This window comes from Corvus brachyrhynchos, unplaced genomic scaffold (genome assembly GCF_000691975.1).
Source record: "Corvus brachyrhynchos isolate BGI_N302 unplaced genomic scaffold, ASM69197v1 scaffold42, whole genome shotgun sequence".
NCBI lineage: Eukaryota > Metazoa > Chordata > Aves > Passeriformes > Corvidae > Corvus > Corvus brachyrhynchos.
Genome location: NW_008237242.1, coordinates 3,837,200 through 3,849,643, shown reverse-complemented (window position 1 = coordinate 3,849,643; position 12,444 = coordinate 3,837,200). Strand labels below are relative to the sequence as shown.

The following is a 12,444-nucleotide window of genomic DNA, read 5'->3' as shown; positions in this document are numbered from 1 at the left end:
GCAGTGGCGGTGGTTGTGGAAGTGAGGGTGGGGCCAGCTTTGCATATATGACTTTTGCTTTCCCTCTTAAACTGCTTTTATGTCTAGCCACAGGTTTTCTCACCTTTAACCCTTCAATCCTCTCCCCCACCAAGCAGTGAGTGAGCAACAGTGTGGCACAGAGCTCCTGGCTGGGGGTTAAAGCATGACATGGCTCCACCATGGGTATGCAAGGACTGCAAACCCAGTGCAGCCACAGAGCACACTGACATAGAAGGGGCCTCATGTACCATAACTGCCTCCATCCTCACATTGTGCTCAGGGCTCCTTTGGGCACACCCACAGTGTGCACACCTGAGCAAGACCCTGGGCTTGGGCTTGAGTGTCAGCCTTGGGAAGAGCAGCAGCTCTGGGTGCTGAGCTAAGGCCACCCCTTCCCAAGCTTCTCTTCCCATTGCCCTGCTGTTGGGTGCTGGGTGTCCTGCACGGTGGCTGTCCCCAGGCCGTAGGCCCTGCTGAAAACTCTTGGTGGGTTCCTCTGACTTTTTTTATCATGAACACTCTTGGTGAGTTCCTCTGACTTTGTTGACCACTTCCTCCTTCAGGTACACATTTTGTGATTCTGAGATTCCATGTTTGGGAAGGAAACTCCACTCGTCTTATGATGTGTTCTCCTGTAAGCAATTATGGTAAATTTCTGAATGGGAAGCTCTTAGCAAAGATTTCAACTTCCCAGAGATCTACTGCAAATACTATAGTTCTTTGACTAGTCTGGCAAATTCCTGAAGTTTATGTCACAGGTACTCAGTGAGCCAAGTAGGAATGTTGCCCTCCTAAATTTGCTGTTTCTCAATAGAGAAGGACTTCTGGGGGCTGCAGTGATAGGTGACTTGGCCACAGTGGTGACAAAATGGTTGATGAGAAAAAGAGGTAATCAGAGTGGTTACCCTGGATTTCAAAAGGACAATCTTCAAGCTACTCAGGGAGCTACTTAGCAGTGTCCCAATGGAATCTGCCTCTGAGGGCTTGTGTGTCCATGAGTGCCAGTCAGTTCTTAAGAACCACCATTTAAAAGCACAGGACCAGGCAATTCCAGTGTGTCCAATGTCAGGCTGAACAAGGAACTCATGTTGAAACTCAAGAGGGAAAGGAAATTATGTGTGTCGAAGTAAGGTCAGGAAGGAAATTTTTGAATTTTTGAAGGAAAGTTACCGAGCTGTAGTTCATACATTTTGAGAGAGGATATGAAAGGGCAAAGCTCAATTAAGAGTTGAGGCTGGCCAGTGTTGTGTCAGACAACAAGGTCTTTTTAATGCACATTAAGAGTAAAGGAGGTCTAAGGAAAAGATTGGGAGGGTATAGAAGAATGGAGGAGCACCTCCTCTGTTCTTCCTTCACTGCTCTTGGTGTCTGCAGGGCTCTTTCTCTCACATGCTCTCACTTGTTTCTCATAGCTGCTCTTGTGCAGCAGTTTTCAACCTTTCTTGAGTATGTTATCCCAGAGAATGCCAGCATTGTCACTTGGCTCAGTTTGGCTGGCAGCATATCTGTCTTGGAGTTGGCTCTGTCAGGTATGGAGGTAGTTTCCGGCATCTTCTCACAGAAGCCACCCCTGCAGCCCCTTTGCTACCAAAACCTGGCCTCTCAAAGCCAATAAATTATATGCTTCAAGAGAGAAGGCATAGCTCCTACTCTCTCAGCATCCAGACACCAGGGCCAGGGTATCCAAGCCCTTTGAGCACCAGCTGGGCTAACAGTCCTGACCACCACTGGAAAAAAACTATTTAGGTACCATAAAAGCACCAACATTTACTTGCTTGAGTGCTAATGATAGGCATAACTCTGTTTATTACACAGACAGTGGATATTACAGACATTTTCCCTAGGTCTCTTCCCAGTAATACTCATATGAGTTGGTAGTTTACAACAATTTGGAGCCAAAGCTCAACCAATTACATATGGCTTTTTTAGTGAAGAGATGTGATTACAACACCTAGCTGACCTTGTCTGTTTAGGAATCCTGTCATAGGTTTTTAAATACACAATTTCAGAGGGGTGAAAGAATTAAAGAACTCAGACGAAGCAATTGTGTGATCATGATGAATGCCCTGGTGGAATGACTTTAAAAGTGTAAACTCTTGAACTGAGCCTAGAAATTCTTTTAACTGTGGTTTATATAAACATTTCACATCTTGCACCATAGAAAACCTGTGCCCCTACTATGCTAAGATTAAGTTACATTGCTTGGAAGTATGCAGAAATTGTTTAACACATAACCTTGTAGCACAATTTTTACTCCTTTTTTAGCAGAACATTTATATTTTATCTGAAGAAAAAGTAATATCCTGTTGTAACAACATTAAAGGCTTGTTAGAAACTTCAATAAAGCAAATACAGTCCTGGCAAAAGTTTGTATTAAAATATGGCATTTAATTGGCTCAGTCTCTTGATAGCAGCAGCACAGTTATTATGTTCTTGACCACCATTTGTATGTGCTGTTATATCAATCACTGCCCTCCAGCTTGCTGTTCTTCCACTGAAGCAACTGAATTGTATGCTAAAAGAGGAAGAGGAGATAGAAGACAGGAGTGGTAGGGACAGAATTTAATGGTTTTCTGTTTCACACCTGAGACTGAAAGGCAGGGTCAAAAATTTCAACACAAGTGGATTCCAGATTTAGGCATCTTAAATCCATCCAAGCCCTAATATTTCCTGTTGCTTGGCTGTAGGGTGCAGGAAGTGTCCTGCCAATAGAAAACACCAGGCACTGAGAATTGGGTGGAATTTGGGATTTGTGAATTGGAGCCAATGCCTATATACAGTCATAGAAACACAGTTATGTTGCCATTTTGCCATTTTAAAAACACTTCAAAGACCCCACACAGTCACAGGAATGCAATTTTAAGTACATTGCCTAGTTGGCTTTCTTTTCTTTTTTTAACAGATCTTTTGGGTTGCTGTGATGAGAACTATACCACACACAATTATGCTGAAAATTCACAGCTTTTGAAAAACAGTATAGTAAAAACAACAAAGAATCTAGCATACAGCTTGGTTTGTTCTGTAGTAACCTCAGGGGAAAGTTCTTGACATATAAATGATGCTTGTCAGTTTTAATCTTTCACTGATTTTTTTCCTCTGGAGATAGGTGTTTTACCAAGGGAACCAAATGGTCCTCTGCAAGCAAAGAGATTGTCCGCAGAGACTTGAATTTCATAAATCAAGAGAACCCACATTTCCTGGAAAATGCTAAGTATGTAGGACACGAAGGAATTGAGCGTATTTATAACAACATACTCCTACTTTCAACATTCAACAGCAATTGGAAAATATAAAAATGGCCAGAAATATTTTGCTTTTTTGCAATGTCAGAGAGCTCTGTGCTTTTCCAGCTTAGGTTAAGTCAAATATTTCCATATATATTCAGATTCTACCACATATTTAGGAAAAACTAGCTTCTTGCTATCTGTGTGATCTCCTGTTACCCTATTTGCATTCAGCAAAAAACTCCAGTTCTGATTTCGCATTGCTTGATCCTTCTAGAAACACATCTATGCTCTTTAGTACCACCGGTAACCAACACAGCACGTTTCTCTTTCAAGAAGAGTCTGATCCAAATTGCACTGATAACTTGCAAATCATCCACTTGGCTTCCAGAAGCCTGTGCTAGACTTCAGGTCTCATCAAAATGCTTACCATATCTGCCAGTTCATCTGGAAATACCTGAACAGTTCACATTTAGGAGGATCTTACCTCTCTCAACTTTTAAATGAACTATCCCTTAAGGAACACAGAGATTTAAATGAAGTAAGTGCACACATGGCACTTTGAACAATGATATATAATAGCAGAACATCTCAAGCACACTGTGATTCACATATGGGTTTCAGCTAGCAAAGGGAAGAGGCAGAAATAGAACCACATGCATTTAGTTCTGTCTGTCCGCAGCCCTGAATGGAGGATGACTGCAGGAGCCTTAACTCAGCTTGTACATCTTGTCTTGGTTCTAATTTAAGCACAACTATTTCTGATGCCATGTGCGTTCAGGATTAGAAGTAGACAATGTACTAAATTGGAAGTTTTTAAATCCTGGAGGAGCAATGCGCCTTCAGCTGCATGCTATCCCAGTCTTCTGTGCCTGTGATGGACTCTTGTGTTCATTTACACTGTCAGTCTAAACACACCATGACTACTCAGAACAGTGAAATTCTGCTCCATGGGCCACCCAAATGGTGACTTTTGGCCACCCAGGCTCTTGCAAGTTACTGAGATCCTAGAACTCCACCATAGAACTAGACCATTGGGAGAATTACAGCTCTGCTATGTATGCCCTCCACTGAGATGGCTTTGGGACTCCAACTAATGGGACAGAGTCACCATAATTTATATACATCATTAACCCCTGTGTCATGAAAACATAAGAGTTTTTTGCCAATTAAAATTATACTAATTAAGAAGCATATATCAAGCTAATTATTACACTGATTTAGTGTATGATATACTGTCTTTGGTTTCATGTCCAAGAGTCAAAAGGAACTGACTGCAAATTAAAAATATACTCCAAAAACCTCACTATGCCAGTTGTAGCTGGGCCAAGCAATGACTAACAGGGACATTTGCAAGGATTCTGACTGCATGAATGCCAAGGAAAAATAGCTGAGTTATGTTGGGTGGTCCAAAGAGATACTAGCAACAAAAGAGTAAGGAAATAAAACAAAAAAGTCAAGTTCAATTAGAACCAATTCCCCTATTTTTAAAATGAGCAAAGTCTTTGCTTCTCCAAAGACTGGAGAATGAAGTTTGAGATGGATGGGTACAACCATGATTTTAATTTGAGATTTATGAGGGAGCAAACCTAGGGCTTTTTGTGTGTCTCCCTCCTCCCACATTTAAGAAGGTTCTTCCATGAGCAGGTATTAGGAAAGGTGAGACACCAGAGATGAAGTGCTGGCAGATGGGGGGTACTCCCTTTCAGTGTGATTCCCTCTCAGAATTAGGTCAAACACATGAAATAATGGTAAAAAAATGCCCGCACTGAATTTTAGGTCTGGTTTCTGTCCTTCTCTCAGATATTCTAAAAGGGTTATTTTATGTATAACCTCTTTTTTTTTTAATCTAACCCTAAGTATTTTGGTGCAAAACCTGAGATGAAAGGCAAAAATTTTCGTTGGCCAAAATTTTCAGAATTGCAGTGTTTTTGAGTTATTCAATTTCTGCGCAGAAGAACTGAGTGAATCTGATTTATAATTATTTGGGAAACTGATTTCAAATGAAACAGATTTTTGAATTGTTTCTAATTGTATAACAGTACCAGACAACATGCATGAAGTCCACAATTTGTATCTACAAAGAATGAGAATCTGATGTAAAACCAACTGATTTGGACAGGTCTTTTACTGTCATAGATGAGAATGTCATTCCATTGATATTTGGTTACGTAAAGAGAAAAAATGTGCAATAGAAGCAGGAATTCTTGCCACAGTATTGATACAATCAAAATTAGGACATTAGTGTCATTTCTAGACCTGGTACTCAAATTTAAATATGAAATTGTTAAAGATGTGAGGGAAGAAAAGAACAACATAAAAATAAATGTTAATGAAACTAGAAAACAGTCATTATGGTATGATATTTGGTATATCTAGATCATCAAAATACAGTTAAGGGATTATCTGAATTCTGTGTATAGGTCCTTGCACATCTGTTTCCGGAAGGTTGGGTTGTTCGTTCTGGCTGAAAAAAAATCATAGATCAGTAGGATACTGAGTAAGATTTTAATTTAACTGGAATATGAAAGCAAAAGCAGTGTAAGTTGGAAGAAAAGGAGAATGGATAAAGTCACCAGTTCATGGAGTTTTTATTATTATATAAATCTTTCTTAAACATGTTTTTATTAATTTTTGTGAGAAGTTTTGTGGCTCAGGAGTGTAGCAGTTGGTCTGCACAGTCATATTTGAGCTTAGAGTCACTAAACTCCCCACTTTAACCCTGGTTTCATGAAGGAGCCTGGAAACTGTAAGTTAGTGAAGTCTCAGCCTTAAAGGTATCAGTTCATTAGCTGGTAAGATTAGAGTAGATGTATTTTCTCTAGTGTTTTTTAAAAGTGATTACATTTTAAGTTTTTTCCATTTTCTTCAGCACTTAGTTGATAACTAGTCTCAGGCAATGCAAGGAGTTCTTTCCCTGGGACACCTGTTCAACATCTTCTGCTCACATATTCAAAGTTAGATTTCTAGTTTTGCAACCGTGAAGGAATTAATTGCCAGGCAAGACTTTCTGCCTTCCTCTGTAGTGCTAAGCATGGATTGCTTGCTGATATGTCTGTTTCTCACCTAATTAGATTTAGGGGCACTGGCAGAATTTGGACAATGTCTGATGCTAGCTCTCCCTGGCATGAATAGTTCAATGGATAGTAGGATCCAGTGCTATCAGTGAGTGGGCAAAAGAGAGTGATCTGTTGGCTCCTGGAGAGAGCAATCTCCAGGAGCTGATATTCTGCTTCCCACAGCTGTTTAAAAGCAAAAGAAGGAATGTTTCCATGTAATAATCAGAAGTTTATTACATCATATAGAGATCTGCTTTTCCTTCAGTATTGCGGGGTCAGGTCTACTGATAATAGGCCAGATGATTATGTTCAGGTTCAGAAAGTTAGAAGTCATTCCTATAGTCTGCATTCATCCATACATTCATACAAAATGCCCAGTGCATTTAGTGCACACAAAATACATCTTTAAATACAGACCAACGTAAGCAAAGCATGAGTTGCCTTCAGTAAAGCATCACTCAGACTTTAAAGCCTAGGTGGAAACATGTTATATGAATGTACTTACATGTGCATGCATGTGCTTTGTACACATACAGATTTAAATACACTCTTTGGATTTTGGAGCCCGTCCATCAAACACTGCCCTTCTCATTTGGGGTCCATCTGTGTAAAAAGGCTATCTCTGGGACCAACAGACAGTTAGAACCTTTTTTGGTTTTTTGTCTAGAAAACCTCCACTTCAAAGAGCTAGAGTACTTTGGACATCTGTTCATGCCTTATTTTCATAGATCCAAACCAAAAGAAAGCTACTCCTTTCTCAGAGCCACTCCTTATGCGTTAGGTGCACCAGTGATTTCCTACCTTCAATCATCCATTTTCAGTACATCATTTTATATATGTTGCCAATAACCACAGTTCTTAACGTGCACTGCCAATCTTCCACGGCCTACTAATCCACATTTGCTGAAACAATGAGAAGGGATGATGAAAATTAAAGTGTTGCAACTGTTTGGAAAATACTGAAAAGCAAAGTTCAGCAAGAAGGAATGTATACATTGGCTATAGTTTACCAGGGACAAACTGTCTGTACACCTTTGAAGCAGGAACACCAAGGAAGCTTGGTGTACTGCTCTAAGGGGGACATGAAACAAAGGATGGAGTGGCACGGAGCTACTGTGGTCATGCTCTGTTGAAATCAATGCACATGTGACACAGAGAATGGAGCAACACAATGGGGTTGTGATCATGCTCTGATGAAAACAATGTACCTAACGGGAAAAAAGCCAAAGGAATGTGCCAGGTGGTGAATGAAAGCTGAGCTTTGCTTCATTAACTTGAAAATACATATTAATTTTCATGTTTCTACAAATACTAATGACTAAAGTCAGTCAAAATCCACCTAAACATGAAATTACATCAACTGTAACTTTACCTTCCCCCTCCCTCAAAGAAAATAATATAAATATAGCTTAAGTGGGAAGGGAGGTCAGAGTAGACTCTGTTGTAACTTCTGGCATCATTGACAAGCTGTACCTGTCTTGTCTTCTGTCTCCACAGGGACATTTATAGGGTAAGAGCCTTATTCTCTGCATGCTAAATAATTATCTTGAGCTTTCTTTCATTGGGCATTAGAACTTGTTTGTATATTGCTTTAAATTCATTTTTGCCAGTCAGTATACTATCAACACCAATCTCTCAATTTAATCTATCACAGTTTACTGTTATCACTGTGTTTGTTAATAAAATGTGTTATTCTATAAAGTGTTTAGTGTGAGTCCTTCAAAGCCTCTAGCAGTCATTGACAGTCAACAAAGTACCTGAAAAAAATGGTTATTTGCCAACTAAAAGTGGGGAAATCCAGAAAGGGATCTCTGTTCTAAACTGATATAAAGGATTTGACTCTGATAAGCTGTCAGTGCACAGCCCAGAAGCCCCTCTGATACATCCGGCTGTTTAGTGGGGTCTCCATAACAGGTTATAGACAGGCTGGTCAGGCACAAGGGTCTTCTCTGTCTTTAGGCTTTGACAGCCTGATCAAACGTAAATGGTTTGAGGAAACTGCTCTTTCATTTGACAGCGTCTGTAGAGTGACACACTATTGTTCCAGGGCAGACAAAAGGAATCCCTTATTTTACGTATACCAGCAGACCTAACTCATAATGGCAAACAGAAATGAGTAACGCAGCATGCTCTGAGCAAATGACTACCTGAACTAGAATTGTGGAAAAAAAATGAGATAATCACTTATTTAACTGATTTTTACTCCCCATCTCTCCTTTCTTTGAATCAGATTTATCTCACATTACACAGGCAACTGCATAACTATGCTTCCCAGGAATCTCTTGCAGATGACTCAACAAGGTTTTTTGCTTCCATCAAACTGTGGGTCTCCATGGACTTACGTAGTGTAGAGGTCTTCCAATAGATGTTTCTGATTCAGATATCGGGGGTTGCAGCCTTTCCATGTATTGTGCTATTCCTTCTCTTTCTTCTGGTTTGATACTGTATACACACAGAACTTGATCAAAAAAGGTGAAAAGAACATGACATCATTACTAAGCTTCAGGCACTTAGTCATTAAATAATTCTATGAAAGTCATAAGCAGCTGGCTCTCCCATTTTACTTAAACCCCTGTAAAATAAGTGTTAAATTAAAACTTGAAAGCTTTTGTTTACCAGGGAAAAGAAAACTGAATATGGTTCCACCAGCTAAAGGATTCAAAATGATGAACATGTTCAACATGTGAACTGTGAGTTCACAAATTAGCACTTTTTGTCAATATTGCAATTTTTTCTACTTTCCGCATCATAGGTCTCTTTCTTTCCAGTGTCTAGAGCAGAGATCCTGGCAGCAGCTAATGAAAACAGTTTTGCTCGCTGAGTTTTACCTGGCAGGTGGGTCTCTGGTTGTAAGGCAATGGAGAGGGTGAGGGAGGGAGGGGGAACAATAGCATGGTTCTCCATTCCTTTAGAAGGGTATGAATGTGTACTTCATTATGTTTATTTGATACAACGATTTTAATCAAAATTTTATGTTGAGTACAGTCATTTTACTTGGAGAAATTTAGGAATAGAATATCAAAAACAGTATCCTCTATCAGACAGACTTGTGATTTTATATTGAAAATAAAACCCCAAACCACACAACAGACCTATTTTTCATGCCTCACAATGACTGAAAGTAATTATATTTTTAGCTTCTCAGTTTTCTTGTGTGGCCATATGAAGCTATTTGAGTTTAGTAACTCATGCAATAATTCAGCATGCTCAGTTTCTTTCAGCTCATTTGTGCAGGTGTTTTGTCATAAATTACTCAGGATCTCAGGCTTGATATTGTAATGCCAAATATTTACCATACCCTTTAAGCAACCCTTTAGGCCAGGGAAAATCTTTAAAATCTTTAATCAACACTGCTTGCATAAACTCAACTTGTATAACTCATATAAGCTGAGTGTTTGCAGCCTGAAAGAATGCAGCCTGGCCGAAGACTACAGTAAAGAGGCCAGCTAGAAATAATGTCATTATTAGCAGAAAAATCATGACATCTTGATTCTATTTTTTTTTTCCCAAAGAGAGGTAAACGACACAATGGAATGGATCATTCCAGACACACTTTTTGAGTCATAACCCACAAATTAAATGCAAAGAGGCTAGCAGAATCAAAAAGGAAAACTGGTTTCTTAGAAGAGGCAGCATCTGGACAGTCTTTTTCATTCCAGGTCTGCTCTCTGGTCTCTGAAAAATTTCAGTGTTACCTCCATTTGCTCTTTATCTCCTGTAATATATTTTTTCATTCCCTGTGTTTTTTTATGTGGTCTTTTGAGTGACTAGTGTGTGCAATCAAAAGCCATACTTGATTACACTTATTATTCTTGAGAACTGAGGATAGCTAAAAGTTGGATGATCCTTTATTATTATGTTCAAGTAATCAAGTAAAAACCTCCAAAGCCAAAATCTGTAAAATTGGCTTCTTCACATAAAACTCTCCATAATTACTTTTGCTTTCCATATCAGTTGGAATCTGTTTTGAGCAAGCTTCAAATACAAACGTACTGGCAGTCAGCTCCACTTACGCAGTAAACCCAAACTACCCACTACTAGTCTCAATCTTTCTGTGACAGAAAGAAGCCAAACTGGGCCAGCTCAGAGACTGAGTCCATAAAACAGAGTATCATTAAACATATCCATCTCAAACAACCTTGTTTGATGGCTCATAAAGCATAAACATACCCCCCAACTTGTAGAAATGTATTGTCAATTAAAATTACTCAGAAAAACTTGGTAGGATTAGAAGGGGAATAATGAATGATATTGTTATACAGCTACACAAAGTGACCTTAAACTACTGTGACACTTTTTCCAAGGAAAGGGTCTCAAGGCTTCTGTTTTGCTTTTTCTAACCACATTTTTCATACTCTGAAGGCCTTTCATTTATCTTAAAACTGCATTATTCCACACTGAGCTGCCAACAGCAACAGTTGATTTGATTTCATTTTAATAAGATAAATGGCCTTTGGAGTAAATAGCCGATTAATAAATACTAGAGGCTCTTCAGTTATTTCTGAGATATAAACATGTGTTCATTTCCAAAATAGTTGGAGATTGAGGCAAAACCACCAAGTGTGTGATAATTCCATTCCCTGAAGATCTCTGGCTCCAGTTTTATAGAGAGAAAGAAGACATAAAAAAGTCCAAAATGGCTGCAGTGACATTTGTCCTGTGGATCAGTTTCAGTTTCATCAAAACAATAGAAAAATTATGGAGAAAGCATGTTTGTTCTGCCTCATTCCATTTTCCCCTCTACCCTTACAGTTATTTCATTTTTCCCATACCTATGTTCTCTCCAGCTAATTGAATATCTAACCCATTTGCCCTATATTCCTTTCAAAAATTAATTAAATCTGGCAATAAAGTAAATCCATATAAAAAATGCTTATAAAATGCACTAGAATGACTGGTCCTGTTTTATAAGGCTATTCGTAGCACAGACACAGTCAGAGCAAAGCTCTATAAATATCACCTGCTTTGGGAATTGTGGAAGTAGAGCCTCAGCATTATGAATTCTGTATTCTTGAAATTATGTGTTACTCAGTGATTCTTTAACACGGGGATGTGTCTCTACTTCACAGAACCCTGCAGATTCTGTAACTCCTGGCACATGGTCCAGCACCTCAATGCTCTGTGCTTTTCCAAAACAAGGGACATGTTCTCAGATGTCAGACACCAGCCCACTTTAGAGAAGATAAGAAAATAGACGGCACCTTATATACACAGTATGTCATTACAGACACCACTGAAAAATGTTCCTCAAAAACCTCACACAGAGTACGAAGTCATTTAAAGTCAGGCATCGAGGAACACTCAGTGTAGGGGTATGTCTGTAGGAGGCAATTCCCATGCCTCTGTCAAGCCTAAATCTGTAAAATGTTAGATGCATCCATTATTGTCAAGTTACTACCTAATCTAGGTACCTATATGAGCAGGAATAATTCATTTTAAAAGGGCTCGTGTTGGCTATTACTTTTACATAATCATCTAAAATGCTGTTCAGTACACTAATCTGGAAGACAGGAGGCTTGGGACTACCTGGCAGTAGCTTGAGTGCATTCAAACCCAGATCCTGGAAAAATGTTTTAACCACTGAGCTACAAAGGCATCATGAGCACTGCCCTGTATCTGGCTACTTAAGTGGGCTAGCACCAAAAACCACACACAAATGAAAGGTTCATTTGATGAACAGAAAAGAGAGCTAGAGACAATGTGATCAGTTCTAAACTCCAATCTTTCCTTAGTCCTGGAGTTTGTTTTTGTTTTAAAGCTGGGTTTGGCTGTGTAGAGTGAAATACATCAACTATCCAGCATCAGCTCTCCCCCTCCAAAGCACTGTCAGAGAAAATGGTCTTCTCCCCCTGCAATTCCTGTAGCTTCAGTAGCCATTACTTATCTAAACTACTTCCTGGCTGCCTGACTGTTGCATTCTTCTGGTAATTTAACCATTTAAAGCCTCCAGGCTGAGGTGTGTCCCCACACTTTCTGAACAAATACTGTAAATAAATCGGGACACCTGCCCTTCTCCTTGTATTTTTGAACAAGTGACTGCTGCTGTTGTGCTGCTTTCTCAATTCCATGAAGCCAATCTTTGTTCTACTGAAGGAGGAGGTGATGTACAAAATGCCATGCGTGGACACTTCCTCCCTTTT

At 39.4% G+C, this 12,444-nt stretch overlaps 1 long non-coding RNA gene across 1 annotated transcript in view; it reads right to left on the bottom strand.

The window, feature by feature from the left end:
* The window catches only part of LOC108445671, an 18,677-nt gene extending 9,926 nt beyond the window's left edge, over positions 1 to 8,751 (bottom strand). The window contains exon 1 of the long non-coding RNA XR_001860623.1: positions 8,647 to 8,751. This is a non-coding gene — a long non-coding RNA (uncharacterized LOC108445671). The remainder of the gene's footprint in view (positions 1 to 8,646) is intronic.
* Positions 8,752 to 12,444: the final 3,693 nt, after the last annotated feature.